The following is a 17,073-nucleotide window of genomic DNA, read 5'->3' as shown; positions in this document are numbered from 1 at the left end:
ATCATTGGTGTTTTTGATTTTAGCCATCTGACAGGTGTAAGATGGTATCTCAAAGTTGTTTTAATTTGCATTTCCCTTATCGCTAAGGAGGTTGAGCATGACCTTAAGAGTCTTTTGGTCATTTGAATTTCTTCTGTTGAGAATTCTCTGTTCAGTTCAGTGCCCCAATTTTTAATTGGGTTAATTAGCATTTTAAAGTCTAGTTTCTTGAGTTCTTTATATATTTTGGAGATCAGACCTTTGTCTGTTGCAGGGTTGGTGAAGATCTTCTCCCAGTCAGTGGGTTGCCTTTTTGTCTTAGTGACAGTACCCTTTCCTTTACAGAAGCTTCTCAGTTTCAGGAGGTCCCATTTATTCAATGTTGTCCTTAATGTCTGTGCTGCTGGGGATATACGTAGGAAGTAATCTCCTGTGCCCATATGTTGTAGAGTACTTCCCACTTTTTCTTCTATCAGGTTCAGTGTATTCAGACTGATATTAAGGTCTTTAATCCATTTGGACTTGAATTTTGTGCATGGCGATAGTATGGATCTATTTTCATTCTTCTACAGGTTGACAACCAGTTCTGCCAGCACCATTTGTTGAAGATGCTTTCTTTCTTCCATTGAATACTTTTAGCTCGTTTATCAAAAATCAGGTGTTCATAGGTTTGTGGGTTAAAATCAGGGTCTTCTACTCTATTCCATTGATCGACTTCTCTGTTTTTATGCCAATACCAAGCTGTTTTCAATTCTGAAGCTCTGTAATAGAGTTTGAGATCAGAGATGGTAATGCCTCCAGAAGTTCCTTTATTGTATAAGATTGTTTTGGCTATCCTGGGTTTTTTGTTTTTCCATATAAAGTTGATTAATGTCCTCTCAAGATCTGTGAAGAATTTTGATAGGATTTTAATGGGGATTGCATTGAATCTATAAATTGCCCTTGGTAGAATTGCCATTTTTACTATGTTGATCCTCCCAATCCAAGAGCAAGGGAGATCCTTCCATTTTCTGGTATCCTCCTCAATTTCTTTCTTCAAAGACTTAAAGTTCTTGTCAAATAGATCTTTCACTTCCTTGGTTAGAGTTATCCCAAGATATTTTATGCTATTTGTGGCTATCGTGAAGGGTGATGCTTCCCTGGTTTCCCTCTCTGCTTCCTTATCCTTTTTGTATAGGAGGGCAACTGATTTTTGGAATTGATCTTGTATCCTGCCATGCTACTAAAGGTGTTTATCAGCTGTAGGAGTTCTTTGCTGGAGTTTTTGGGGTCGCTTATGTACACTATCTTATCATCTGCAAATAATGAAAGTTTAACTTCTTCCTTTCCAATTTGAATCCCTTTGATCCACTTATGTTGTCTTATTGCTATCGCTAGAACTTCAAGCACTATATTGAAGAGGTATGGAGAAACTGGACAGCCTTGTCGTGTTCCTGGGATGGCTTTGAGTTTCTCTTCGTTTAATTTGATGTTAGCTGTCGGCTTACTATAAATAGCTTTTATTATAGTTAGGTACAACCCTTGTATCCCTAATCTCTCTAAGACCTTTATCATAAAGGGATGTTGAATTTTGTCAAATGCTTTTTCAGCATCTAATGAAATGATCATATGGTTTTTTTTCTTTCAGTTTATTTATATGATGGATTACATTGATAGATTTTCGTATGTTGAACCATCCCTGCATCCCTGGGATGAAGCCTACTTGATCATAATGGATAATTTTTCTAATGTGTTCTTGGGGATTCAGTTTGCCAGTATTTTATTGAGGATTTTCGCATTGATGTTCATGAGTGAGATTGGCCTGTAGTTCTCTTTCTTGGTTGGGTCTTTGTGTGGTTTTGGTATCAGAGTAACTGCAGCTTCATAAAAGGAATTTGGCAATGACTTCTCTGTTTCTATATTTTGAAATAGATTAAGGAATATAGGTATTAGGTCTTCTTGGAAGTTCTGGTAGAATTCTGCATTGAAGCCATCTGGACCTGGGCTTTTTTTGGTAGGGAGGTTTTTTATAACAACTTCTAATTCTTCGCGACTAACAGGTCTATTTAGATTGTTCACCTGGTCCTGGTTTAACTTTGGTATATGGTACTTATCTAAAAAAGTATCCATTTCTTTTACATTTTCCAATTTTGTGGCATACAGGCTTTTTTAGTAAGATCTAATGATTCTCTGAATTTCCTCTGTGTCTGTGGTTATGTCCCCCTTTTCATTTCTGATCTTATTAATTTGCAAATTCTCTCTCTGCCGTTTGATTAGTTTGGATAGGGGTTTATCAATCTTGTTGGTTTTCTCTTGTTTCATTGATTCTTTGGATTGTTTTCTGTGTTTCTATTTTGTTGATTTCAGCCCTCAGTTTGATTATTTCCAGTCTTCTACTCTTCCTAGGTGAGTCTGCATCTTTTTTTTCTAGAGCTTTCAGGTGTGCTGTTAAGTCTCCAATGTGTGCTTTCTCTGTTTTCTTTAAGTGGGCACTTAGTGCCATGAGCTTTCCTCTTAGCACTGCTTTCATAGTGTCCCATAAGTTTGAGTATGTTGAGTCTTCGTTTTCATTGAATTCAAGAAAGACTTTAATTTCTTTCTTTATTTCTTCCTTGATTCAGTAGTTGACTGTCCAGTTTCCATGCGTTTGTAGGCTTTCTGGGGGTAGCATCATTGTTGAATTCTAACTTTAATCCATGGTGATCTGATAAGACACAGGTGGTTACGAATATTTTTTTGTAACTGTGTAAGTTTGCTTTTTTACCGAGTATGTGGTCAATTTTCGAGAAGGTTCCATGAGCTGCAGAGAAGAAGGTATAGTCTTTCCTATTTGGGTGGAGTGTTCTACAGATGTCTGTTAAGTCCATTTGCTTCATTACCTCCAATTATTCTCTTAGTTCTCTATTAGGTTTCTGTCTGATTGACCTGTCCATTGGTGAGAGAGGAGTGTTGAAATCTCCTACTATTAGTGTGTGTGGTTTGATGACTGCCTTGAGTTTTAGTAATGTTTCTTTTTCATAAGTGGGTGTTTTTATATTAGGGGCACAGATATTCAGGATTGAGACTTTGTCCTGATGAATTGTTCCTGTTATGAGTAAAAAATGTCCCTCTCCATCTCTTCTGATTGATTTTAGTTTGAAGTCAACTTTGTTAGAAAATAGTATGGCCACACCTGCTTATTTCTTAGGTCCATTTGCTTGATAAACCTTTTCCCAGCTCTTTACTCTGATTAGATGTCTGTCTTTGTGGTTGAGGTGTGTTTCTTGTAAACAGCAGAATGTTGGATCCTGTTTTCGTATCCAATCTCTTAGCCTGTGCCTCTTTATAGGTGAGTGGAGTCCATTGATATTAAGTGATATTAATGACCAGTGGTTGTTAACTCCAGTCATTTTTTCTTTCTTTCTTTCTTTTGTTTGGTAGTAGAGTTTGTGTGTTTCCTTTCTTCGAGTTGTGCTGGTGAAGGGTCATTAGATGTCTGAGTTATTGTGAGCATTGTTGGACTCCTTGGGTTGTGATTTCCCTTCAATTACTTTCTGTAAGGCTGGATTTGTGGCTACGTATTGTTTAAATTTGTTTTTATTCTGGAAAATTTTGTTTTCTCCATTTATAGTGAACGAAAGCTTGGCTGGGTATAGTAGTCTGGGCTTGCATCCATGGTCTCTTAGTTTCTGCAGTACATCTATCCAGGACCTTCTGGCTTTCATGGTTTCCATAGAGAAGTCAGGTGTAAGTCTGATAGGTTTATCTTTATAAGTAACTTGGCCTTTTTCCTTTGCTGCTCTTAGTATTCTTTCTTTATTCTGTATGCTTTGTGTTTTGATTATTATATGGCGAGAAGATGTTTTTTTTTGATCCAGCCTATTCGGTGTTCTGTATGCTTCTTGAACCTTCAAAGGAATATCTTTCTTAAGGTTGGGAAAGTTTTCTTCTATAATTTTATTAAATGTATATCTGGACCATTGAGCTGTACTTCTCCTTCTTCTATCCCTATTATTCTTAGGTTTGGTCTTTTTATTGTGTCCCAGATTTCCTGAATGTTTTGTGATGAGAATTTGTTGGTTTTACTGTTTTCTTTGATCAGTGTGTTTATTTTCTCTATGGTATCTTCAGTGTCTGAGATTCTTTCTTTTATCTCTTGTAATCTGTTGGTAATACTTGCCTCCGTAGTTCCTGTTCATTTACCCAGATTTTCTATCTCCATCCTTCCCTTGGTTTGTGTTTTCTTCATTACTTCCATTTCATTCTTCAAGTCTTGAACCATTTCCCTTACATTTTTGATTGTTTTTTTGTTTCTCTTGGTTTTCTTCGGTATCTTTGAGAGATTTATTTATTTCCTCTACCTTTCTGTTTGTAATCTCTAAATGATTGTGGCAATTTTTCACCTCCTGTTTAAGGTCCTCTATTATTTTCATATAATCTACTTTTGAGTCGAATTCTTCTAATTCTTCTGGAATAGGGTGTACAATTCTTCTTATTTCGGGATTCCTGGATTCTGGTGATGTCATGTTGCCTTTCAGGTTGTTGGAGGAATTCTTGCATTGGCGCCTGCCCATCTCTTCCTTCAAATGGAGCCAGGAGAGGCCTGGTGTCTTGGTCCAGTCTTTGCTGTGACTAACTCCCTGGGTGTATCTCCTCAGTGTAGGAGCAGGAACCATTCCCTTCCAGACAGACTCCTCAGCACCAAAACATGGACGCCTGGTAGTCCAATGATTGTGGACAAAAGGGCGAATGTGGGGGGTAGGGCAGGGTCGAGTAGAACACAGGAGACCCTGCAGCACAAGCTGAAGGTGCCTGTGCTCCCTTTCAGGGGTCCTTGAGTCCTGCCCGGTAGGCAGGCACTCACTACTCTGAGTGGGTAGCCTTAGTGTAGGAGCAGGAAGCTGTTCCTCAGCAAAGGACCTTGCAGACAAGGCAGGCTTGGGGGGGGGGGTCGTGTGTAGGAAAGAAAGCCCTGCAGCAGGAGCTGGGGGAGGGGGGGTTTGTGCTCTCTTCTGGGACAGTCCACCCCTGGATAGCACACACTCACCCGTCCAGATGGAACCCCTCAGCACCTAAACAGGCACGCCTGGTAGCCCAATGAGCCAGGGACAAAAGGAAGAACATGGCAGGCAGGGCAGGGTCCAGAAGAGCACAGGAGACCCTGCAGCCCAAGCTGAAGGTACCTGCGCTTCCTTGCGGGGGACCTTGAGGCCTGCTCGGTAGGCAGGCACTCACCGCTCTAGGTGGGTAGACTTAGTGTAGCAGCAGGAAAATTGTTTTTGAGCAGAGGACCTAGCAGACAGCAGGGCAGGCTTGGGGTAGGGGAGCTGGGGGGCTGGGTCGTGTGTAAGAAAAGGGGCCCTGCAGCAGGAGCTGGTGGAGGGGGGTTTGTGCTCTCTTCCGGGACAGTCCACCCCTGGATAGCACACACTCACCCATCCAGATGGAACTCCTCAGCACCTAAACAGGGACGCCTGGTAGCCCAATGAGCCTGATTTGGATTTTCTGCCGATTCCAAACACAAGAAATTTGATGGTGCCAGACTGTAGAAGGAGCTGCGGGCAGCCTGCTTTTCATCCTGCCCGCCTCCGGCACAACTAGCTTTATACCCGAAATAATAACACACAAATTGCATTCATTTAAACACTGCCTGGCCCATTAACTCTAGCCTCTTACTGGCTAACTCTCACATCTTGATTTACCCATTTCTATTAATGTGTATCACCTCTTCACTGTGGCTTATCGGCATGAGTCTAACCACCATCCGTCCTGGGTAGAAGAAGCATGGCATCTGCCTGACTCTGTTTCTTTCTCCCAGCATTCTACTCTGTCTACTCCACCTATCTAAGCTGCTGTCCTATCAAAGGCCAAGGCAGTCTCTTTATTTGACCAATAAAAGTAACACATAGACAGAAGACCCACCTACATCACCAGACCCCCCAGTCACTCATCTCTACTGACCCTTGACCTTATTTAGCTACAGACCTCCTTGGATCTTCCAGCTGGTTCTCAACCTGAGTGAACCACCTCCAAAGTCATTTGCTCAAGCTTCCCACTAACTACAGTCTCTTCTTCGCTGCTTTTTCAATTGTTTCCATGTCAGTGGTTCTTTGATCTTATCAGGACCCTGGCACCTACACAAATATCTAGTTTTCCAAATCAGTAGCTTTCTCTCTTTTTCCTCTACCTTTATGGTCTAACTTTATGATGAATCTCATTACTTTTTCATAATACTATTCTCTGTTGTCTGTCTTTTTCCTGTGTGCTGACCATGAAATAACTTATTTAAGTAGCTGAGGATTGCTTGGAGAAATCTTACAGTAAAGCAGATGATGTCACCATGAATTTACAATGTCCAGTGTTAAACAATCCTTCAAAACTACCCAACAACTCCTACATCTCCCCAACCATCTTTCACTCTTCCAAACTCCAAAATTACTAGTCCTAAACTTCATCATTCCCTTTGAGATCCCAAGTTCTACTATTGCCTTGCCTCTCCTCCTCTCCTGATATTTTTTGGATGTGTGTATGTATGTGTGTGTGTGTCTGTCTGTCTGTCTGTGTGTGTTTCTGTGTGTGTGTGTGTGTGTGTAGAGTCCCGAAGCTGACAATGGATATCTTTCTTGGTGTAACAGGCTCCCATACCTTAGTAGGTCCCCAAACCTTAGCACAACTGATTCCATGATGAATATACCATTCAGGCCTTAAAACTCAGCATGTAGACAACACCACCAGCCAAAATGAGAGAAAAAAACCTAATCCATCAAAGTCCATAGTTCAGGGAAAGTACTATATGTACTAACCATGTTTTTGTGGCTTCTGTAGTTCCACGTCTGGGTCATTACTCTTGTTAACTAATGTATGCCTACCCAGAATATGTTTTTTGTGCTTAAATCTCACCCTGAGAAAGGCTTTGGGATTCTGAATTCCCAGTATAGTTTCTGGCTGTCTTAACAGAAATTTTCTATTGGCTTAAACCTGTGTAGGCGTAGTTTTCTCTGATGGATATCCCACAACACTCAATTGTTCTCCATTTTGTTTATTGGGGCAGGGTCTCTTAGTTGATCCAATAGTTTTCCAATCCGCTAGACTAGATAGTCAGCTTGCCCCAGGGATCCCCTGTTTCTGCAGATAACATACATGCCTGGACTTTTAAATGTGGGAGACGGGGATGTGAACTCTGGCCTTCACTCTTGGGCTGTCAGCATCTTACCCACTGAACCTTCTCCTTCACTTATTTCTTCATCTAAATTTTATTTTTGTGTATGGGTCTTTTGCCTGCATGTATGTCTGTGCACCACTTGTATGCCTGGTTCTCATGGAAGCCAGAAGCAGGGAGTTTGATCCTTTAGAACTGGAGTTACATTGACACGAGCCTCGATGTAGATGCCGGGATTCTAACCTGGGCCTCTGGAAGAGCCTCCTGTGCTCATAACCGTTGATCCATCTTTCCAGACCCACCTTTTTATTCTGGAGGAAACTTGGGAGAAACATTTAGGTCTCAGGTAACTTGTATATAAAGATGCATTTAACCTCTTGTTTGTACTTCTTTAGCATGACCATCAATTACATCAAAGGTATGATAAGCTAGCAAAACTGTCAGTGCTCTTGAGAAAGAAGAGAATTTTATGTCTTTGATTCTGTTTATTTTTGCCTTAAATGCAAATCAATCATAGTCTTGTGGTTCTTCCACCTGCAAGGAAATAACTGTAATCATAACTAGGGTAAGACACTATGGATTTCCACCCTTCTTTATTTTAAAAGAGACAGGGTCTCACTATATAAATCCAGCTGTCCTTGAGCTTGATCTGTAGGTGGGACTTGGTGTTGAACTCAGGGATTCTCCTACTTGTGCTTTCTGAGTGTTGGGATTAAAGGTATATGCCACCATGCCCTGCATATTCTGGGTTTTTTTCCTTCTATAATCCAGGCATAGTGTTTTATATCTGTATTTCCAGCACCTGGGAGGCTAAGGCAGGCAAACTGCCACAAGAAGATCTTATCTCAAAAATAAAACAGAAATGTCCTACTTAAAAAGCATGTCTGTGGGTTGAAGAGATTGCTTACGGTTTAAAGTACTTGCTGTTCTTGTAGAGGACTAGGGTTCTGTCCTCACATCCACATGCAACTCACATGTCTATAACTCCATGTCCAGGGGATCTGACCCTTCCTATGGTCTCTGCAGAGAATGAGAAAGGAAGAAACAGAGGGAGAGAGAAGAGAGAGAGGGAAAATTAAAAATGAAACACATCTTTTAAAATGTCACATTGAACTGAGTTTAACTATCTTTCAAAAATTCTGTCTGGGTATTGTGTATTCCCTACCTCAGGAGAATCATGAAATTCAAGCCCATTCTGGGCTCCACAATGAGACTTTCAGCAAACAATCAGACAGATAGAAACCATACAAAAATTATAGTAAGAATTATAACTCATATAATATATAAAGATTTTTATATTAGTACATAATAAATTATAATAAATATAAAATTATAATCTTAATAAGATGTAAGTGAAGTATTTCTATGGTCTACGGTAGTTGTAAATTACATTTTTCCTGTTTTCTCTGTTGTGGAATAATCTTTTTGTATACTGTGAAGATGTGTCACTCTAGTTGGTTTAATAAAATAGCTAGGCAGGATTTCCAGGCAGAGAGGACACTGGGAGAGTCATCAATGGACGCAGAGGAACAGATATGCAGGAGGAGAGTAAAAGTCACAAGTCACATGGCAACATGTAAATGAGTAGAAATGGGTTAATTTAAGTTATAAGAACTAGCTAGAAACAAGCCTAAGCTATCGGCTGAGCTTTCCATGTCAGTTGGGAAGCCAATGGTCCTGACAAGAAAACCCAACTACAAATGGTGTCCGATGTGGGGCACATATTTCCACATAAGACTTGAGAAAACTTTTAAAAAGGTTCCAAACACACAAAAGTAGAGTTAATGTGACAAAGGCCACATCACCTACAGTCTAACATTGCCCTCCTTGTTATGATGATTTGAGAGTCGAGCATAAGACAGAACTGGCCTGCATGGGCTTGGGAAGGTCACAGGGGACATCAACACCAGGGGCCGCCACTAGAAGAGCCCTTGGGGTTGGGAGGGCAGTCAAAGGCCTGGAACCCAAGTGGTTTGAGTGAGAAATGTACACACAGGCCTGCGTATTGAACACTTGGTCCCCAGCTGGTGGTGCTGTTTGGAGAGATTATGGGGAGACAGCTCCCTGCTTCTGCCACCATGCCTGCCACTGGCTACTACACGTCACCTCCGGGACACACTCTGATTCCTCTGGAACCAAAAGCCCAAAAAAATTCTTCCACAGATGCCTTGGTCATGGTGTTTTATCACAGCAATAGAAAAGTGACTCATACAGTCTAGATTGTCAGTTCTGGGTTGAGCGTGGATATTTATGCTCCCAAAGCTCATAACCTCAACAGGATCAGGGCGACATCAGGACTCAATGACAGTTGACTTAGAAGAACTAGAAGGGAATGGGCAGGTGCTGGTCCCAGAGAGACCACCACTCAGACCTCCATGATCAGAGATACCAAAATGGCAATTACAGAACTGAGCGGTGCCTTCTAGGTCTGGGACTCCATGAGAACTCTGAATGCCAAGTCAGAGAACAATATGAGAGATGTGGAGGCCTGTTATGACACAGCCCGACCAGATCCTGCTGCACTTAGAGACCTGGACAGAGATCAGTACCTGCCCATCTGAAGGCTGAGGTCGAGAGCTACCACCACTTGCTAGAAGTCAAGGACGTCATTGTCTCCATAATGCCCTAGACAGCAGCAGCTTCATGCAAACCACCCACAGTCCAGGACCCGCGGAGCCACGCGTGGCAATGCGCTGACGTTGACCATCTGAGACCAGTGACACCAAAGCTTTGAGGCTGGGGACCAAAGAGCCAAGCCTTGTGTGTTCCTATATACCATTCATTTGTTCCTTAATAAATTAGCCCACTTACGTTTGTGCGCATACATGTGGAGGCCAGAAGACAACTTTTTGTGTCCTTTTTCAAGTGAGTCTCTCAAGACCTGCAGATTTTCAAATTGACCACCAGATGTCGCCATTATAAAGTACATATTTCCTTCCTTTATTAAAAGACCTACGGAGTTGCTTGAGAAAATATTGTGCAAACCCGATTTTGTGGGTGCATTCACTCTGCTTGGTGACTTGACAAGTGAACAATCAGCCTTTTGGGCAGTGGCACCGGTCCTAGGTGGGGTGGCTGATTCCACTGACACCGAAACTGCTGGATGTCTTCAGCACACTGGACTCATACTGCAGTAGCCTGGGGTGCTGTGCCAACCAGCTACCCCTGGGTGCGACCCCTGTACCTAATACTACGTCCAATCCCTGTTCCTAGGTTCTCGAATAGCCTGTATACCTCGCCCCAGGCTTTGGAACACAAAAGCGTCTGCAGCTGTTTGATGACTACAGAGGTCCTGCACTTAGAAGGTGATCACAACTACTTGTTCCTGTTTTCCACACTCCGGGCTGGACTTTGGAATAGCCATGTTGCCAACTGGCACCCAGCTCCTGAGGCCCAGGTCCAGGCGCAGGCTTATAGAACAAAGCTCCAGCATCTGCCCATTGATTGCTGAAGTCACAGCAGAGGCTTTGGCTGGGCCACTTGATGCCTAAGCAGGTGGCTACTCTGGAAGCCCTAAAGCCACTGACTGGCAGTGACCCCCAGGTCTGATTCTACCTGCTGGTCTGAGACTCCCTGCTGACCCCACCAGGAGAACATCCTGCTGGGATGCTGAGTGGCCCTGCTCAGTCAGTCCTTGACAGTTCTCCACGGACAACTGTAGGAGCAGTCGAGGACGCAGAGATTTCAGGAGAGCAGAGATCTGGCAACAGGCTGAGAAGAACCGGTGAGAAGAACCAGGTCTCCAGAAGCTCCAGAGAACTTCAAGTCTTCAGGGTCCATTGCCTCACAGCCCAGGCTGAGAGCTGCAAAACTGGTATTGCCAAGGTCGGCAATACACAGTCCAAACACGGACATGCCAAGCTTTGTCTGAAATGCAGAAGACTGTTTTCTGCTGGAGGCAGAAATGGGAACTTTAGAGATATCTATATAATAATAATCAGATATCTTTAAATAAAACTAATGTATAACTCAGGGCACCTGGGTTGAGATGGTCTGTGCAAAGGACTTCATTTCAGTACCAATGAAGTACCTTCAAGTACATACCACCAAGCTCACGAAGACCATGTTAGACCCTCTCCTGCCAGGCTTCTTGACCTTGATGTTTTGAGCTGTGTTATTCTCTTGTGAAGGTCTGTCTTGTGCACGAACTACATTAAAGGGGCGTTCAGTGGGGTTCAAATTTAAGTTTGATGAGAGTGGTCTGGTCTCTTTGGGGTTGCAGGGCACAGCTCAGTGGGCAAAGCACTTGCTGTGCAGCATGAGGACCCGAGTTTGGATACTCAGCACACACAGAAAAACCAGGTGTGCTGGCACTCACCTGTGCTCCATTGCTGGAGTGAGGAGACTGACCCCAGGACTCTCTGGACAACCAGTCTAGCTAGCCACTGAGCTGGTGTAAGCCTGCCTCAAAAATAGAGAGGAGAACCTGAAGTTCCCTGATACTTGATGTCAATCTCCATACATGGGTACATAATACAACAGAGAGGGGAGGGAGGGGGGAGGGAGAGAGGCAGAGAGTGAGAGGGAGGGAAGGAGGGAAAGAAAGAGAGAGAGGGAGGGAGGGAAAGAGAGATGGAGGGACAGAGAGAGAGCGATGGAGGGAGAGAGAGAGGGGTTTTGTCTCTTTCATCTCACCTGTCCAGGCAGAAGGTGTGGTGTATGGGGACTGCTTGGGTACAAAGTGAAGTTATATATCTTTCCAAGGATGCTTATATGACAAATGACCTGGGAGGTGAAGATATCTCTCTGAGGTTAAGAGCAGATATGTCTCCTGACCAAGACAATACAGATAATGGCTTAGCATTATCCCTTGACGTTCAATAGCCACTCCAAAGTTAATGTTTGTACTGTAACTCATGGTCTCCCAGTTTCTGTGGTTCTCTTTTCAGCTGATAGCAACCCCACCTCCCTTGTTTCATGTCCTGTTGTGTGGGACAGAGATCTGAGATGTCATTCTTTGCCCTCACTCCCTCTGTTACAGAGCCCACCCATTATGAAATCCTTCTCTTTCCAAGTATACCCCAAGTACCGCCACTTCTTTCTGTCTCTCTCCTCCCTGACACATGCCTGACCCCATATCCCATTGTTCCCTATGCCTGCATCTCTGTTGACCTGGAGCATTTGTTCTGAGATTTTTGCTCTTCTTGGATCTTTCTCCCCTATGGGCTGTGGGCTTTCTCTGCCAACTCAGCCCTTGTACCCAGCTGCCAGTTTCTGAGATTACAGCAATCCTTGCCTGCTATTATTTCCTCTGTATTCTTCTCATCTTTGAGTGTTTCTGCTGCACCCCTCCCTTTTCTCCACTGTGAAGATTTTAAATTTTAGTGTCTAGGTAAGGCTTCAAGAAGAAGGAAAGACAGCTGCATGCCCAACTATGTTCAGCTGGAGGCCTGTGGTGATTTCTTTTTAAAAGATTTTATTCTCTCTCTGTCTCCCTTTCTGTCTGTCTCTCTGTCTCTGTTTCTCTCTGTCTCTGTTTCTCTCTGTCTCTGTTTCTCTCTGTCTCTGTTTCTCTCTGTCTCGTGTGTGTGTGTGTCTGTGTAAGTTTATGTGCACCATGTGTGTGCAGGTACCCACTGAAGTCAGAAGACAGCAGCAGATCCCATAGAACTGGAGTTATAGACCATTGTGAGCCCACAGATGAGGGTGCTGAGAACCAAACCCAGCTCCCCTGCAAGAACCAGTGCTCTTAACCATGGAGTCATCTCTCGAGCCCCTTGTGGTAATTTCACTGCTCCCCGTATAGGTTGTTTTGGTTTTCCCAGTTTCAGTTGCTCTTGGTTAGCTGCAGTCTGGAAATACCAAATAGAAAATCTAATTTGCAATTAATTTGCAAGTTCTGAATATCTTTTATTATAGTATACTGCCATACCTACCATATTGGTTATTGTTCATCCTTTAAAATATCCAAATTCTAAATTAGGCTTTACTGTAGATGCATGCATAGAGGATAGCCAGAGTCTGGTGCTGCTTATGGCTGCTGCTTTCACTGGACAGTTCAGGACCCCATGGATAAGAGGGGACCTCTGAGATCATGTTGGATGTGGGGATCCGGGCAGCTGGGTGATAATAAACCTTGGTCTCTGGTGCCCAACGGCCTGAGGAGCAGGGTTAGGCTCTCTGGATCAGCCTGATAAACCAGTTCTATCTTCAGCAAGTGGTTCGTCAGAGGTTGTCCATTACTCCCTCAACCAAAACTAGTTCCACCAAGTTTGGAAGTGTAGGTAAAATGTTTTTGAAGTGCTATTTTTCAAGAAACAGTCATTAGTACCGTGGAGGGACAGTGTCAACTAAATTCTGTTTTGGTAGAACATCAAAGGGACAAAAGCTTCTAAGCCAGGAACAGGGATTATGGGTCTTAATGTCCTAAAATAACCTGAGAACGCCCTGGCTTGATATTTTCTCTAGAGATCTATTTGACATTACTCTGATTTTCTTATGTCTGGACTAAGGTGATTCATGATGTTAAAGGGAACAGTATCAGGACTGCTAAAAAAATTGCTCCTCAAATCATGTCACTCAATGCCTGTTTGATTTGAGGCACATTCATGGCTCTAGTTTGACAGTTTTGTTTACTCCAGGGAAGGGAATGTAGAACAAAGCCACGGTGTATAGCTGTTAGAGGTAACATATGGAGAAGGACATCAGTGTGCCTGTCTCCAAAGAGCTGGTAGGAGAGAGTTTGGACACAATGCAAAACAAAGGTACATACACAGCATCTAAATAGTAAACACTCGGAATCTCCCAGGACTGTTATACCAGCTAGTCCTCACACCTATGAAGGGGCTCTGGGCCATCCTCTCCGTACATTAGATTGACTATGAGAGAGGTCGCAGTAACAATCAGTGAGCAAAGCAAAAGATGCTGGGAAACCAGACTCCTACTTCACCTGACATACAAAACTGGACTCCAACTAGATTGAAGACTTGCTGTAGTTTGGATGATGGTCCTCAAAAGCTGACGTGCTAATGACTTTGTCCCTAGGGTGGCACTATGATGTATGTGGGGCTCATGGACAACCTAGGTCATGGTGGGGCAGAGGTGCCACTGAAGGGCATTGTGGGACCCTGGCATCTTCCTGTGCTCGTCTGAGGGCGGTCGTTCCCTCTGCTCTGTGCTTCTATGAGGATGTGCTACCCTTGTTAGGGACTGAATGCAGTGAGCCATCTATCTGAAGCTAGATCAGAGCCTTCAGAATTATGAGTCCAAATACCTCAACTTCTCTCTCTTGAATTGCCTGTAACTCACTATGTAGACTAGATTGGCCTTGAACTCACAGAGATCCACTTGCTTCTCTCTCCTGAGTGCTGGCTATAAAGGTGTGTGCCACCACAGTCTTGCTTCTTTATATATTAACTATCTCAGACATTTTCTTATAGTAACATGAAGCCAGTTAATAAACATTTAAATGTAATAGATAAAACTGTGAAGATGATAAGAGAAAATACAGAAAACTTATGTACAAGAAGCAGCAAAAAACTTCCATAGCAAAAACTGAAAATTCTGGAAACAAAGCTTAGGTCTAAACTGGCGGATCTGGTTCCTTCGGATGTAGCTGGCTGTCACTCACGGACGCTATGGGCAAAGGTGACAAAGGAAGAGAGCACCTTGATGATGTGTGAGGTCAGCAGACTATGCTATTCTCGGGACTCTCCTATGCCTGGCCACCTGGGGAAGCAGAGCCAGGTCATCTTTGTGAGTTCAAGCCATCCAGGGCTGCACAGAGAAAGGCTGTCCCATAAAAGAAAATGCAAAATAATTTACTAAAGATGAACCATCGCAGTAGAGGAATTGACCCTGAACTCACTGGTATTCAGGAACATGCTAGTCACACCAGCATCAAGATTCTAATCTCTATAAGCAAAACCAGAGGCAGGTTCTGCCCAGGTTGGAAGAGGTATGGAAATAAATGAACACTCAGGAATCTCTGGTGGAGTTGTGGAAAGGGGAAGACTTCCTTTGACAAATCATATTTGCTCATATTCCCTGGTAGAGATTTTCCATCTGGCAATAGCCAAAGACATTCTGAAGAGTCATTCAGTGTAACTTTGGGGGCTGGCCAGGGGCTGAAGCTCGCGGGCAGAGGTTAGAAACCTTTCACATACTGCTTGTTTTCCGTCTGTCTCACTTGTCTCTTTTCCTCTCTGCTCCCCCTTTCCCCTCCTCCCAGTCTCTTTATTTATTTATTTATTTATTTATTTATTTATTTATTTATTTATTTATTATGTATACAATATTCTATCTGTGTGTATGTCTGCAGACCAGAAGAGGGCAGCAGACCTCGTTACAGATGGTTGTAAGCCACCATGTGGTTGCCGGGAATTGAACTCATGACCTTTGGAAGAGCAGGAAATGCTCTAAACCACTGAGCCATCTCTCCAGCCCCCTCCCAGTCTCTTTTATTTTTGAGAGGGGATGGTCTCAATTCGCCTAGAACTCACTGCACAGTTTAGACTGTCTCAAACTGATGGGGTAGCCCAGGCTAATCCTAATGTTTTCGATCCTTCTGCCTCGGTTTCCCAAGTTCTGGGATTACAGGCATGCACCACCATGGATGAAATTTTTATTTTAATTTATTGTTGTCTTCCTTGTTGGCTTATTAGTTAGAAGTCTTTATTTTGTCATCTGACTGGTGCTCCAGGTTTAAGCACATTCATAGCTGTTTGCAGCCCATCTTTAAGGGTTGTTACATCAGCATCCTTAGAATTAGAACTCGAAACAGTGCAGTTCCAGCTTCATTCTATCACACGTTTTCCCTCTACATATTAGAACAACACAATATGTGATCGTTGAGTTCTTTAAACAGTCAACGCCTTTTAAGAATGTAGGTTTTAAAAAAAAGTGGGGCACACACCTTTGGTTACCAGGTCTGCCTTGCTCTGTATAGACTCCTGTTTTCCTTCTGCCTAGGGGACACCCTTCAGAATAACCAACCAACACATGGTAGCTTCACTAAAGAAGGTGGCCACTATTTTAACGTCTTGGTGCTAAGAACAGCATCAGTCTCTTCTGCTTTGTTCTCCTCTCATTGGAGACTGTATTTCCCTGTTTCTCTATGGGAAGGTTATTTTTTTTTAATTAACTGTCAGAACCTGTGGGTTGCTCATTTATATGTCTATCAGTGTTATTGAACCTTGCTTTGAGAATTTAATTACTTACAAACAACTCAATTTTGTTGGATCTTGATTTTAATGTTTACTAAGTGAGGCAAGAGCATCAATGAATGTAGAAATAACATTTCCTTATTACTGAGACAAGGACTTTCTAAGAATCCCACAGGATGAATCATTAGGTCTTTCATTTGTTTTCATCAATGTATATTAAAAGTATGGTCTTTATCTAGACTTGAATGGATCTGCAATATCACCAGTGTAGTTTAATTGTTCTTCATTATAAGAAGAGAAGAAAGGAAAAACATTACTTTCTAGAAAATAGTGGGTAGACTTGACTTAAAAGAGAGATAAGGGACTGGAGACATCTTAAGAGCATTCGTTGCTCTTGTGGAGGACCCAGGTTTGGCTCTCAACACGCACAGTGCTGTGGAAAAATCTTTCTGTACTCTGTGATGATGTTTTGCTGTCAGTGTTAATAAAAAGCTGATTGACTGATGGCTAGGCAGGATTTTCAGGGTAGAGAGAATGCTGGAAAAGTAGGGTGGAATCTGTGGAGTCAAGAGCAGACACAAAGAGAAGCAAGATGAATGTACTGTGTTAAAAGAAGGTACTGCCATGTGACAGAAGGGAGCTAAGAAATATGGGTTAATTTAAAATGTAAGAGTTAGCTAGTGACCAGCCTGAGCTATTGACTAAGCAATGTAAGAGTTAGCTAGTGACCAGCCTGAGCTATTGGCCAAGCATTTATAATTAATAATAAGTCTCTGAATGGTTATTTGGGAGCTGCTGCCAAGACACAGAAAGGTCTGCCTACACACAGGGTGGTTCAAATTATCCATAACTTCAGTTTCAAGAAATCTAGTG

Source organism: Chionomys nivalis, chromosome 11 (genome assembly GCF_950005125.1).
Source record: "Chionomys nivalis chromosome 11, mChiNiv1.1, whole genome shotgun sequence".
NCBI classification, from domain to species: domain Eukaryota; kingdom Metazoa; phylum Chordata; class Mammalia; order Rodentia; family Cricetidae; genus Chionomys; species Chionomys nivalis.
The sequence above is the reverse complement of the archived record's forward strand: the minus strand, read 5'-3'. Positions refer to the sequence as shown.